This window comes from Barbus barbus (genome assembly GCF_936440315.1).
Source record: "Barbus barbus genome assembly, chromosome: 42".
Taxonomy (NCBI): Eukaryota; Metazoa; Chordata; class Actinopteri; order Cypriniformes; family Cyprinidae; genus Barbus; species Barbus barbus.
The window spans coordinates 8,166,102-8,179,259 of NC_136720.1; positions in this window are offsets into that span (position 1 = coordinate 8,166,102).

The window sequence follows — 13,158 nt, forward strand, 5'->3', positions numbered from 1 at the left end:
TATAACACCAGCTAATCCTGAAATTCTGTGATTCAGTGCTAAAGATTTCTATTAAGTTCTATTCCTATTTTCTAGACTGCACAGTGGGAAAGATTTGCGTGGATTGTGCCCAAATACCAGTGAACACAGCCCATAGGACATGTGAAAGCTTGACCAAACCTGTAGTAAGCATTTGTCTAAAATTTGACATCTGTTATCAAATTTGACATGTGTTATAGTGTTAATTTTCTGCAAGAGTCTAAGTGAAATTCCTGATCTATATTCACAGAGTGATGATGACAGCTGTATCAGTGGCTGTTATTGTCCAGATGGCCTTTTTGAAGATCATAACGGTGGTTGTGTGGCTCATAAAAACTGCACCTGTGAATTCAGCGGGAGGGTGTATGAAACTGGGCAGAGCGTGACGACCAACTGTAAAATATGGTAAGAACCCTGTCTTCTATACCCCTGACCTTGGTTCACATATTTTAAAAGATTAATTTTCCCACCTTCATGTCATTCCAAAGCCATTGGGTTTTTCTTTTGTGGAATAAAAAAGGAGATATTTTGTAGAATACTCAAGATGCTCTTTTCCCTATTCGGAAAGTAAGTGGATATTGAGGTTATTAAGCTTTTAAAATGACATCATCAACAACAAAAAAATCATATTAAAAGTAGTCCATTCAGCTTGTGTAATATATTTCAGCTCTTCTAAATCTAAGTTGATATTTATTAAAAAATCTTCGTCTACACTGTAGCGCTCAAATCTCACTTGTGCCACCACCACACGATTCTAAGCGATCGCAAGCGTGAATGACATTTGAGAGCTTTAAGATTGTATGCTTTGAGATATCCTGCCCTGCAAAATTACAATGAAGTAAAAAATCACCAGACCACTGGATTTGAATTACATGATTTTGTGTATTGCAGCACATGTAGAGGTGGTGAATGGTCTTGTATAGATGAGGCATGTCCAGGAGTATGTGAGGTGTTTGGAAATGGTCAGTATCACACTTTTGACTCCAAATGGTACAGATTCGATGGCCACTGTCAGTACACCCTAGTGAAGGTGAGTGGTTGCAATGTGACAAATTATCCTTTCCAAAAGATTCTGACTTAATTTATGTACAGTTAAGTTCTTTTTAAGTTCTTTAAAAAGTAGCACTAAACAATTGGCAAACATATTTAACTTCTAATAATTCTTGTATAAGGACGCTGGTTCAACTGAGCAGTTTGCAGTTAAAACTGAGAGTGTTCCTTGTTGTGACGAGTCTTTGACATGTTCCCGCGCCATCTCAGTGGAGCTCTTGGTAAATGATCATCTGTGTATATATGAATTGTTGTTGGATGTTGTCAATACTATCAAGTAAAAATTAGAATGCACTCAGTTATGAAACTGTAAATATTTGCTTAATGTTTGACAGGGTGCAGTGACTCTGATGTTGAGCGACATGAAGGTAACTGAGACACTTCAGGCAGGGGGTGCATTGCTGGCAGAGCCCCTGTACTCCATCCAAACTGTAGGCCTCTACATCATTATCTCAGTTCCCCAACTGAGGATCACTGTAATATGGGACAAACATACCAGGGTCATCATCCAACTAGAGCCTCAGTGGAGAGTAAGAAGTCACATTTCATTTATTTTATTGTTAATATTCCGTATTTACATTGTGAACTAATCGCGTCATGCAAAAAGCAGCAAGCTGTCCAGATGATTTTATGCTCTGCCATAGCTGCATCAAGTACGGTCTCTGTTGCTCAAGTTGCCCGAACTGTTATTGAAAATGAATGATGGAGGATTACTTTGCTTCAGCAAATTGCTTGAAGTGGGAGCAAACCTTTTGTTTTTAAACTCGTTGTGAGCAAAACTGTTCTAATTGGATATCTTCTGGCATTGATGCCTGAATTTCACATTAAATGTGGACACACAAATTACTTCTTGCTGAAGTTTTGTTGCATTGTGCCTGGTTAGGACATGGTGCAAGAGTTGTGATAGACCTAGTACAAAGTTTTGAAATTAAACTATTTCTCTTAAATAGAAAGATGAAAGTTTGGAGAGAGGTCACTACGAATGGCAGATGTTATAAAAATGAATAACAATGGTTAAATCACAAGTAAAAGTTAATAAATTAACATCCTTGTTGGCCCTGGATCAAACTTGTTTTCAACAATCTTTATTCTTAACTTAGCACCAAGGTTGGGACTTGAACATCATTCTTAAGAACATATCTATCTGACCTCCTCTTATGCAAGGTTAGGCATGTAGTGGATATGTAATGTTAGGACAATGATAGTGTGATAGGAATGTTGGTTCAGGAACAACAAGTAATATAGATCTTGAAACTTGTGCTACTGAGTGGTGAAGACATGAAATGTTCTCTTTCAACTGTGGAACATTAGGGCCGAGTGTTGGGACTTTGTGGGAACTTTGATGGAAAGGTGACAAACGACCTTCTGACAAGCAGCTCCTCAGAAGTTTTCAGTGTTTTGGACTTTGGGAATAGTTGGAAGACAGCAACTCCACCATGCTCAGATGTAACCCATGAAACATTTCCTTGTGAACGACACTCCTACTGTGCAGCCTGGGCCCAGCGACGATGTATGATCCTGAGATCGGACACCTTTATAGATTGCCATTTGAAGGTACTTTGCAGTGCCAAAAGTTAATAAAAAAATGTTGTTTCTGATGTTTAATTTAGGTTAATTGACTTTAACTAAACAAAGCACTATTTCTACATCAGACCTTTCTGAACTTTGTTCAAGTTCATCAAACTGTTTCTGAGTTTGTAAGTTGGTTCAGGTACACAGTGTACTCGCTATAATTTTTTTTGTCACGAGGACAGGTGAAACTTTTATTGAACCAGGCTGTAACTGTTGCATTCTTTTGACTACTAGGTAGATCCAGAGCCTTATTACCAAGCCTGTGTTTTGGAATCCTGCTCTTGTGAGTTTGAGGGAAAGTTTCTTGGCTTTTGTACTGCTGTCTCAGCTTACGCAGAGGCATGCAGTGCAAAGGACGTCTGCATCAACTGGAGAACCCCTGATTTGTGTCGTACGTATTGTATTCTATTGTAATTATTGGATTGGACTTTGGAAACTATTTAGAATTTTCCCAGCATGAGTATTTCCTGGTAAAGGCGTACCTGGGTTATTACTTAGTTAGTCAAGTGATTACAGAATTTGTTCATTTCCACAGCGGTGTATTGTGACTATTACAATGAAGTGGGCCAGTGTACCTGGCATTACAATCCCTGTGGCCAGGTTAAGACCTGTGGCACTAATAACCACTTTACAGGAAAACTTGAAGGTATTTATCCTCTTTCTGCTCCTGTTTCTTGATCTCGCTGTTGTACTGCAGTATTCTGTACTGCTAGAATTTAGAAACGTGGAAACTATTTAAACGTTCACCAAGCAATGTATGACATTTCAGGTTGCTACCCAAGATGCCCTGAGGAGACCCCATATTATGACGAAAACCTAGGGAAATGCACCACTGTGGACAACTGCACTTGTACCTTCATGGACAGAGTGTTGTCACCTCCTGATGAAATGTGTACTTCGTATACATGCTGGTAAGCCATTTTGTAGACTCTTGTTTCAGTGCTGGAAGGATAAGATAAAACATTTATAAACTATATACCTACCATTAATTAAAATTTGCATTCTTTTTGCTTAGTAAATGCCTTAAAGGACAAATTATCTGCACTCCTATATTTACATCTACAACTACGACTACAATTTATTACACATCGACAGCTCAGCCATCTACAACAATAATAACCCAAACAGCCACAACACAACCACCAACAACTCAGAGCACAACACAATACATAAAACCAACAACAGAATACACAATGAAACCAACAACTGAGAAGACAACAGAATCTTCTACAACTACAACACAACTACCAACAGCTGTGAGCACAATCAAATACAAAACCACAAAAGAACCACCAACCTCACAGAGCACAATGGAATACACAACACAACTACCAACATCAGAGAGAACAACAGAATACACAACCACAACAAGTCAATCAACAACTGAAAGTACAACAGAAATGTATACAACTCCAATGGAAGAAACAACCATTACACAACCACCACCAACCGAGAGCACAACAGAACATACAAAACGTCCATCAACAACTGAAAGTACAACAGAAACATACACAACTCCAGTGGAAGAAAGAACCACAACACAACCACCACCGACTGAGAGCACAACAGAACACAAAACCACAACACGTCCATCAATAACTGAAAGTACAACAGAAATATATACAACTCCAGTGGAAGAAACAACCACAACACAACCACCACCGACTGAGAGCACAACAGAACACAAAACCACAACACGTCCATCAACAACTGAAAGTACAACAGAAATATATACAACTCCAGTGGAAGAAACAACCACAACACAACCACCACCAACAACAATTGAGAGCACAACAGAACACAAAACCACAACACATCCATCAACAACTGAAAGCACAACAGAAATATATACAACTCCAGTGGAAGAAACAACCACAACACAACCACCACCAACAACAACTGAGAGCACAACAGAACACAAAACCACAACACATCCATCAACAACTGAAAGTACAACAGAAATATATACAACTCCAGTGGAAGAAACAACCACAACACAACCACCACCAACAACAATTGAGAGCACAACAGAACACAAAACCACAACACATCCATCAACAACTGAAAGTACAACCGAAATATATACAACTCCAGTGGAAGAAACAACCAAAACACAACCACCACCAACAACAAATGAGAGCACAACAGAACACAAAACCACAACACGTCTATCAACAACTGAAAGCACAACAGAAATATATACAACTCCAGTGGAAGAAACAACCACAACACAACCACCACCAACAACAAATGAGAGCACAACAGAACACAAAACCACAACACGTCTATCAACAACTGAAAGCACAACAGAAATATATACAACTCCAGTGGAAGAAACAACCACAACACAACCACCACCAACAACAACTGAGAGCACAACAGAACACAAAACCACAACACGTCTATCAACAACTGAAAGCACAACAGAAATATATACAACTCCAGTGGAAGAAACAACCACAACACAACCACCACCAACAACAACTGAGAGCACAACAGAACACAAAACCACAACACGTCTATCAACAACTGAAAGCACAACAGAAATATATACAACTCCAGTGGAAGAAACAACCACAACACAACCACCAACAACAACTGCGAGCACAACAGAACACAAAACCACAACACATCCATCAACAACTGATAGCACAACAGAAATGTATACAACTCCAGTGGAAGAAACAACCACAACACAACCACCACCAATTGAGAGCACAACAGAACACAGAACCACAACACATCCATCAACAACTGAAAGTACAACAGAAATATATACAACTCCAGTGGAAGAAACAACCACAACACAACCACCACCAACAACAACTGAGAGCACAACAGAACACAAAACCACAACACGTCTATCAACAACTGAAAGCACAACAGAAATATATACAACTCCAGTGGAAGAAACAACCACAACACAACCACCACCAACAACAACTGAGAGCACAACAGAACACAAAACCACAACACATCCATCAACAACTGAACAGCATACAACTCCAGTGGAAGAAACAACCACAACACAATCACCCTCCTCAGAAAGTACAACAGAATACACAACACAACCACCAACAAGTGAGAGCACAACTCAACCAACCATACCAACAAAACAATACACAACTGCAACTCAGTCAACTACTGAAGCTACAACTTCAGTAATATATAGCACTTCAGTGTCAACAGTGTCTACAACAGGTGTGGAAGCCACTATAAATATAAACTTGAGCTATAATGAACATTTAAACAATTCTTTCTATAACACTAGTAATGTCAAAATAAACACAAAGTGAAAAAAAACCTTATTGAATGTGCTAAAAAAAACTGCCACACAAATGTATTTTGTACTTACAGTTTTTTTTTCTTTGTCATTCCCACTAGAATTAATAATAGTCACTGGCCCTACTATCACCAGTCTAACTCCAAACTCACCTCAAGAAATCAATACAACAACTAATCCTACAACAACAACCCCTTCTCTGACATCTGTACTCAGTACTACAATACCTACCACTGAACACACAACTCCAGGTAATAATACTACTCATTCAACTCACAAATATATTACTAAATGATAACATTACCCCGGGGCCTACTGCAGCTTAAATGACATTTGTGAAATAATTCCAAGCTTTAAATGAAGTGTTAATTACAATATGCTCAATGTTTTAAACGCATTTAGGTGTGAAACATATTTTGATTGATTCATTGGGATCTTATGTTTGTCTTTTTTTGAACTAGTGTGTGAGTGCAAAGATGTGATGCGAAATCAAAGCTGGTTGTGTGGAGAAACTTGGAGAGAGGATTGTGCTGATAAAGCCTGTAATAATGGAGTGATTGAGGTAAAATCCATTACCTGTCCAACATCCAAAATCAGGACTGATTGCCCTAGAGACAAGAAGTCTTTGGTCAAAGATGAAGAGACTTGCTGTGAGAGCTTGGAGTGTGACTGTAAGTAAACCGGCTTGCCATATACACATTGAAACCAGTGGGACTAGTTAGTGGTGTCTATTTGATATATCTATTTGCCCAGACAATGGAAAATAAGAAGAGTGATGGGGATGCCATCACTCTTTTATAAAAGTTTGTATAATTTTACTTGTACTATATGTCAACTTCAGTCTATTTTTCCTGATTTCTTTTTTAGGCCAGTGTCAGGTTTATGGAGACCCACACTACATCTCCTTCCAGGGGATTGCTTTTGACTTCATGGATAACTGCACCTACACTCTAGTGGAGGAGCGAGTACTGCAGCACAGATTAAACATTACTGTAGACAACTACTACTGTGTGCCGGAAATTGATAATTCCTGTTCTAGGGGAATCACATTAAAGTACTGGAATAATATTGCCACACTTATGGTAACAGAGGAGTTGACGGTAGAGGTATGTTTATAATGATAAATAAAATAAAATAAAATGTGCTATTCTACTAATTTACGAATGCATTAGTCTTCTAGAGCCATACATTTGTATGGGGATCAAGTGTGGGCCCATTTTTCTCTTTATTATAGACAGAAGACAGGAGCAGTCTGTCTGATTAACATATAAGCAACCAATGACTTTTTGAATTTTTCTGTCAGCTTTTTTATTATAAAAAAAACTAACAAAGAAAATGAGCTCAACACAAGGAACTCTGAAAATATCTAACAATATAACAGATTTTTGCTCCACACCCAAAGTTTTCTGCTCGTTTATTTCTATGAATGACTGGGGATGATAGTTCTCTTGAGCTTTGATGATAAGCAGATTGTCTCTATCTTTTTCCAGTGTACACTGAACCAGGTGATTATGAAACCACCATATGAAGATCAGGTTTTCAAGTTTGAAAACAGCGATAGCCAGGTCTACATCTACATCAAGCCTATCCGTTCTTATGTTTCTCTTACACCTTTCAACAATCTGGTAATCAACCTGGCAATGGAATACTTCCAAAACAACACCCAAGGACAGTGTGGTATGTCATTAAAGTCAATTAACCTCTGATGGAAAGTTACTGGCACATTAGACAATATGTGGTTCATGGTTCATGGTTCTGTGATATCACAGAACATACATAGATTGTGATAAACTTACACTCTTGATTTTGCAGGTGTCTGTGGTGGGCAGTCGTGTATACGAAGAAACGGTGTAGTTGAAGATGACAACTGTTGTGATAAGACTGCATATGACTGGGTTGTAGAAGACCCTCTGAAACCCTACTGCAAATCTGTGCTCACAGATGTTCCTTGTGTCCCTCCCCTGCCACCTTCACCTCCACATCCACCTCCCCCTCCGCCACCCTGCCATCCTACAATATGTGACCTACTTCACCATGAGTAAGTCACTGTTGGGTTTTTTCAATCCACTGAGGTCAATATGCATAACCTTTGGGTTTTGGAAGCAAAAATACTGTTTTTTTGTTTTATATAAAATGACAAACAACTTCATAGTTTTGCTTGGCATTGTGACTATAACAATAGGTGCTAACATCTTTTACTTAGAGTATTTGCGGAGTGTGCTGAAAGGATCAATCTTACGTCTGTAGAGAAGAATTGCCACATTGACTACTGCTCATACAATAGTAGTGTTGGTGCCTGTTCCTCTCTGGAGTATGCAGCATCAGAGTGCAAAAGGATTGGTATTTGTGTGGACTGGAGATACCTTACCACTGGCTCCTGTGGTAAGAAAACAGTATGAAAGCACAGTTTCTGAAAATAGTAGTAGCACGCTTATTTTTCTGTACATTTGTACACTGATGTCTACAACATATCAACATCATCTTAAAAAACCTAACTAATTTACATATACACAAGTTTAAAGACCTGCAAGTCTTTACGAAAACTTTTAAGTTCATGAAAGTTTGAATTTGTGGAATTCATAGCTTGATTTTGTAGTATAAGTTACTGTAATTTTATTGGCCGAAACTTGTGTATTCCATGTCCATTTGATTTTGTGTTATCTCCAATAACAAAATGCTTTAGTAGTAGACTTTGAAAGCGTTGCTGTCTTCTAATAACATTCCACTGTGTTTTAGAGATCACATGTCCAGAAGGAATGATGTACAACGAGTGTCGAGAGTCTCCAAATGATGTCTGTCGAGGCGGGTGAGAAAGATATAAATGATTCAAGCATTTCTAGAGTTCAAGACCTGTTTCATATTCACCTCGTAATTAGAAGATTGTGTTTCATTTATTGTGATTGTGATTGATTTATTTTTAATAATGGTGACGATTAGGATTGCATGTTTGCTGTTTCATGTATGACCTCACACCCATCACTCTATTGTCTCCTCAGTGTTCACATGCCTGCAACCTCTGTGGTTGGTCTGAGATCAGGCTGCTTTTGTCCAGGTGACCAGATGCTTGCGGAAGAACATAAGCAAATCTGTGTGTCTGAATGCCCAAGTGAGTTAAGAACTCAACCAAATATTACAAAACAACATTTTTTTTATTTATAGGCCAAACCTGATAGCTAATTGAGTAATTTAGACATACATTTAATTTCATATTTATTTTTCAGCATGTAAAGGACCATTGGGTGAGCCCATGCCGGTAAGAGTTCATTTAACAGTAAAACCACAAACTTCTGTTAAAAATATCTGTAAATAGATGTTTATTGTGAATACTGCATAACAGAAATCTTTCATCTTTCTACAAGGTGGGAGCAGTATGGGAATCAAAATGTCACATATGCACATGTAATAACCAAACTAGAACTGAGGAGTGCATACCCAAACCTCGAGAACCCACTCCAGTCTGCAGCACCTACTCCATCCTGGTCTCTGACTGCTGTGACAATCAGATTTGCGGTAATGTTACAATCTTTCCACATAATAGCATAGTGAAGAGTGTTACTTGTGCTTGGAAAAAATGCATATTCTTTTTTTAATAGATTTTTTTCATGAGGTCCAGTGTTGCAAAAACAGGTTTAGAGTATGTTTTCTTTGCTTATTTACAGTTGAGAAGAGTTGCGAGTACAATGGAAGGACTTACAAGGTAAAGGAAATAGTTCACATATTTACTCACAATGGAAGTTTTGTTTGTTTTGTATACTTTTAGAGGCCCCTTGTTGTAACCAAATTTAGCACAAAATACATTGAACAATGCATGTATATGTGTTCTCGCTCTGGTGGATTCAGGTGGGTGATCGGTGGACAGACCCTTCACGTCCGTGTGAGTCTTTCAGCTGTAGTCAGACAGGAACTGAGGTTGTGAAAACCGTGTGTCCGGTGCAAACCTGTGCCGAGGTGGGAATGACCAAACTCACATCATTATCACAAACTGAATCAAGTTTGTTGCTCATATACATCTTTATTTTCTGGTTCTGTCTTCTATAAAGTTAATGTATTATGTTTCTCTGTATCCAGGATTTACAAGTGTGGGATGAACATCATTGCTGCTATTCATGTAGGTTTACACAAATGTTTCACTCTAGTTGGTCTTGTAATGGAACTGTACCATAGCACAGTGGGGTCTAGTTCTTTCCTGATGTGAACTCCATATGTTAACTGCAAGACCAATGTTAGTATCAAGCCAAGGCAACTGTCCACTTTTCCAGTGACCACAGTGAAGGGCTTTTTCCCATTCATTAAAACACAGTATAAAATCATCTCCTTCAGATATCAGTTGCACTAGAAAACAAGATACTTTTTTTTCTTCATAACTGGAAACTTGAAAAGAACATAACCCAATTCTCTGAGATGGGAATGCCATGGGGTTGATATTACATGAACACGATTTGATTTGTCTGAAGGACTATGCAAGTGCAGACATGCCTGAAGTATGGTGGCATAACCCTAAGACATTCCTTTGGGATGCATTCACGTTCTGCCCTTCAAATCTCATTCACCAAGCTCCATAAGAGAGGTACATAAAGAGGTTTATTCCAAAGAGAGGCCTATATAAAAAAAAAAAAACATGACTGTGGGGCAGTCGTGGCCTAATGGTTATAGAGTTAGACTTGCTCCCCGGATGCCACAACAAAAAATGGCTTCCCACTGTTCACCGCGTGTGTGTTCACTGCTGTGTGTGCACTTGGATGGGTGAAATGCAAAGCAGAAATTTTGAGTATAGGACACCATACTTGGCCACATGCCATGCCCTTTCCTTTCCTTAAGGGGCAGCCTCTAGTTATGCTGAAGTGGGCAACAGATTAGATTAAAGAGGAATGTCATGAGGCAATCTACCTTCAACCTATCAGCCCTCCTATCCTAGCTTCTATCTCTGTGCATCAGACTCTCAGCAGTGGCTTCTATTGTCACAGCGCGTTAATCAAGGAAGCATGCTTATACTTCACTATCACCTTCTGCATTGGAGGGAGCCACAGATGATAAAGTGGGAATCTATAGCAACAGACCCACTACATTCCATCAAGCTACATATTCTTTGCAAACCTTCAGGAAGCATGACAGCATAGTAACTATATTCACACCAGCACCTTTTAGCTTAATATGCTGAAGGGGATGACTGATGAGAAGAGGAAAATTTTGCTGCAATTCTACATCATTAATCACCTATTCTTTACACTTACTGTTTAACACCCCTAGCTGTGCTGAGGGGAGGACAACTGATAAAAGCAAAGAGGTAGTATCATCTCACCATGAAAACACCTTCTGCGGAAAGGCTGTCCCTCAGTAGTCCTTACATCAGAGAAGCATTGCATTGCTCTAGACCAGATAAGATAGCAGATAGCCTTACCTCACAGGCCTAAGCAAAGGACTGAAGGACCAGAGGCCTCATTTATAAAGCGAGTGTACTCTCAGATTCAATTTTAGAGAGTGCATATGCTTAAATCAACGCTAATGCTCATATTTGTAAAAACTGCCTTTGACGTGGAAAAGTGATTAGCGTCACGTCAGGGTCTGAGCAGATATATGACTTTTTCTTGATGCAGTATTGCAGGTTTTTGAAAATGTAAGCTGTTCTTGCAGCTCGCTGTTCAAAATTAAAAGATTTGGATGATGACTGGTGATCTTTTACATGTTAATGACATTAATTAGGAGTTGTTTACAAGGCAGAGAGCAGAAACCATTCAGTTGCACGCAAGTTCAAGATCATTTGCGATTTGTAGGTTTCTTATCTGAAAGAGATGCATACATGCATTTTCTGTGTGCATATTTGAGTGATGATCGTAAGATAAAAAATTTAGGATTTCTGTGCAGCATCTTATAAATGAGGCCCCAGGACTGTGGTGGGGAATGAATTCTTAAATGCTGCTGATTGATTTCTTGCCTCTCTGAACTTCTAGACCAGGGGTCAACAGAGTTGATCCTGGAGGGCCGGTGTCCTGCAGAGTTTGGCTCCAACTTGCCTCAACACACCTGCCTAGAAGTTTGAAGTTTACCTAGTAAGACCTTGATTAGCTGCTTCAGGTGTGTTTGATTAGGGTTGGAGCTAAACTCTACAGGACATCGGCCCTCCAGGACCAAACTTTCATGGCAGTGCCAAAAAGGCCAGAGGGCAAGATTAGGATATCAAGGAGAAAGAATTTCTTCTTCACTTCAATCTCCAAGAGTGTCAACCACATATGCCACTCTGTGGCAACCAATACAGTAATGGAGCAACCAACAGCACAGACCATGTGCTTGGTGGCATGGAGATCTGTGTTTCAGCAGAGCTCTAGGCCTACTTCTGGAGGCAGTCCCTTGACTTGTCTTGGCCAAGGTCCTTCGGAAGATCAGCCTGCAACACCATCATGCTGCCTGGCCTGCTGCTGCATATGTATTGTCTACCAGCCACAAAATAGTTTGACACAGGTTTGATGGCAAGATCATGGGGGTGATGAAGGAGATGGGCACCTTGGATACATATGCCTCAACTCCCATCACATCTTTCACCTTCGAGCTGGATCGGGCCAATGACATGCTCTCGATTAGATCACAATAGGCCACAGAGTGGGCTTCATGAGCCAGCCTGAGAACATCAGAGTGAGCCTATCATAGTGAGATCATCCATCTCCCTCGAGAGCTTACCAAGCTCTACTCACTCTACTCTACTCACAAGCAAAATGACACAAAGAACGTTTGTGTCATCTCCTGTTATTTTCTGACTTACTGACCACATACTTTTGAACGTTAGTGTATAGTTATCAATTATGGTGTTAGATAAGGTGGTAACACTTTACAATAAGGTTCATTAGTTAACATTAGTTAACAACATTAGTAAACATGAACTAAGAATGAACAATACTTATACAGCATTTATTAATCTTAGTTAATGTTAATTTCAGTATTAACTAATGTTAACAAATGACACATTATTGTAAAGTGTTACCGATAAGGTCTCCACATTAGAAATTTTAGATCCAGACCCGGATGTCAGATCCTGCCAGAAAATATCAGTTTTTTTTCTTGTAGCCAAAATTCTTCTAGTCCTTAGCGTTTTGTCAAATATCAAAAACCCGTTAAAAGCAAGTCTTGTCCGTGACCCAAAACCAGTGATCTGTCTGCATAGTTGCATATGTTTCAATGTTCAGACTTTTTCTGACCAGCCCAAATCCAACAAGTGTTATTATACCACAAGTGGTCCTACTTTA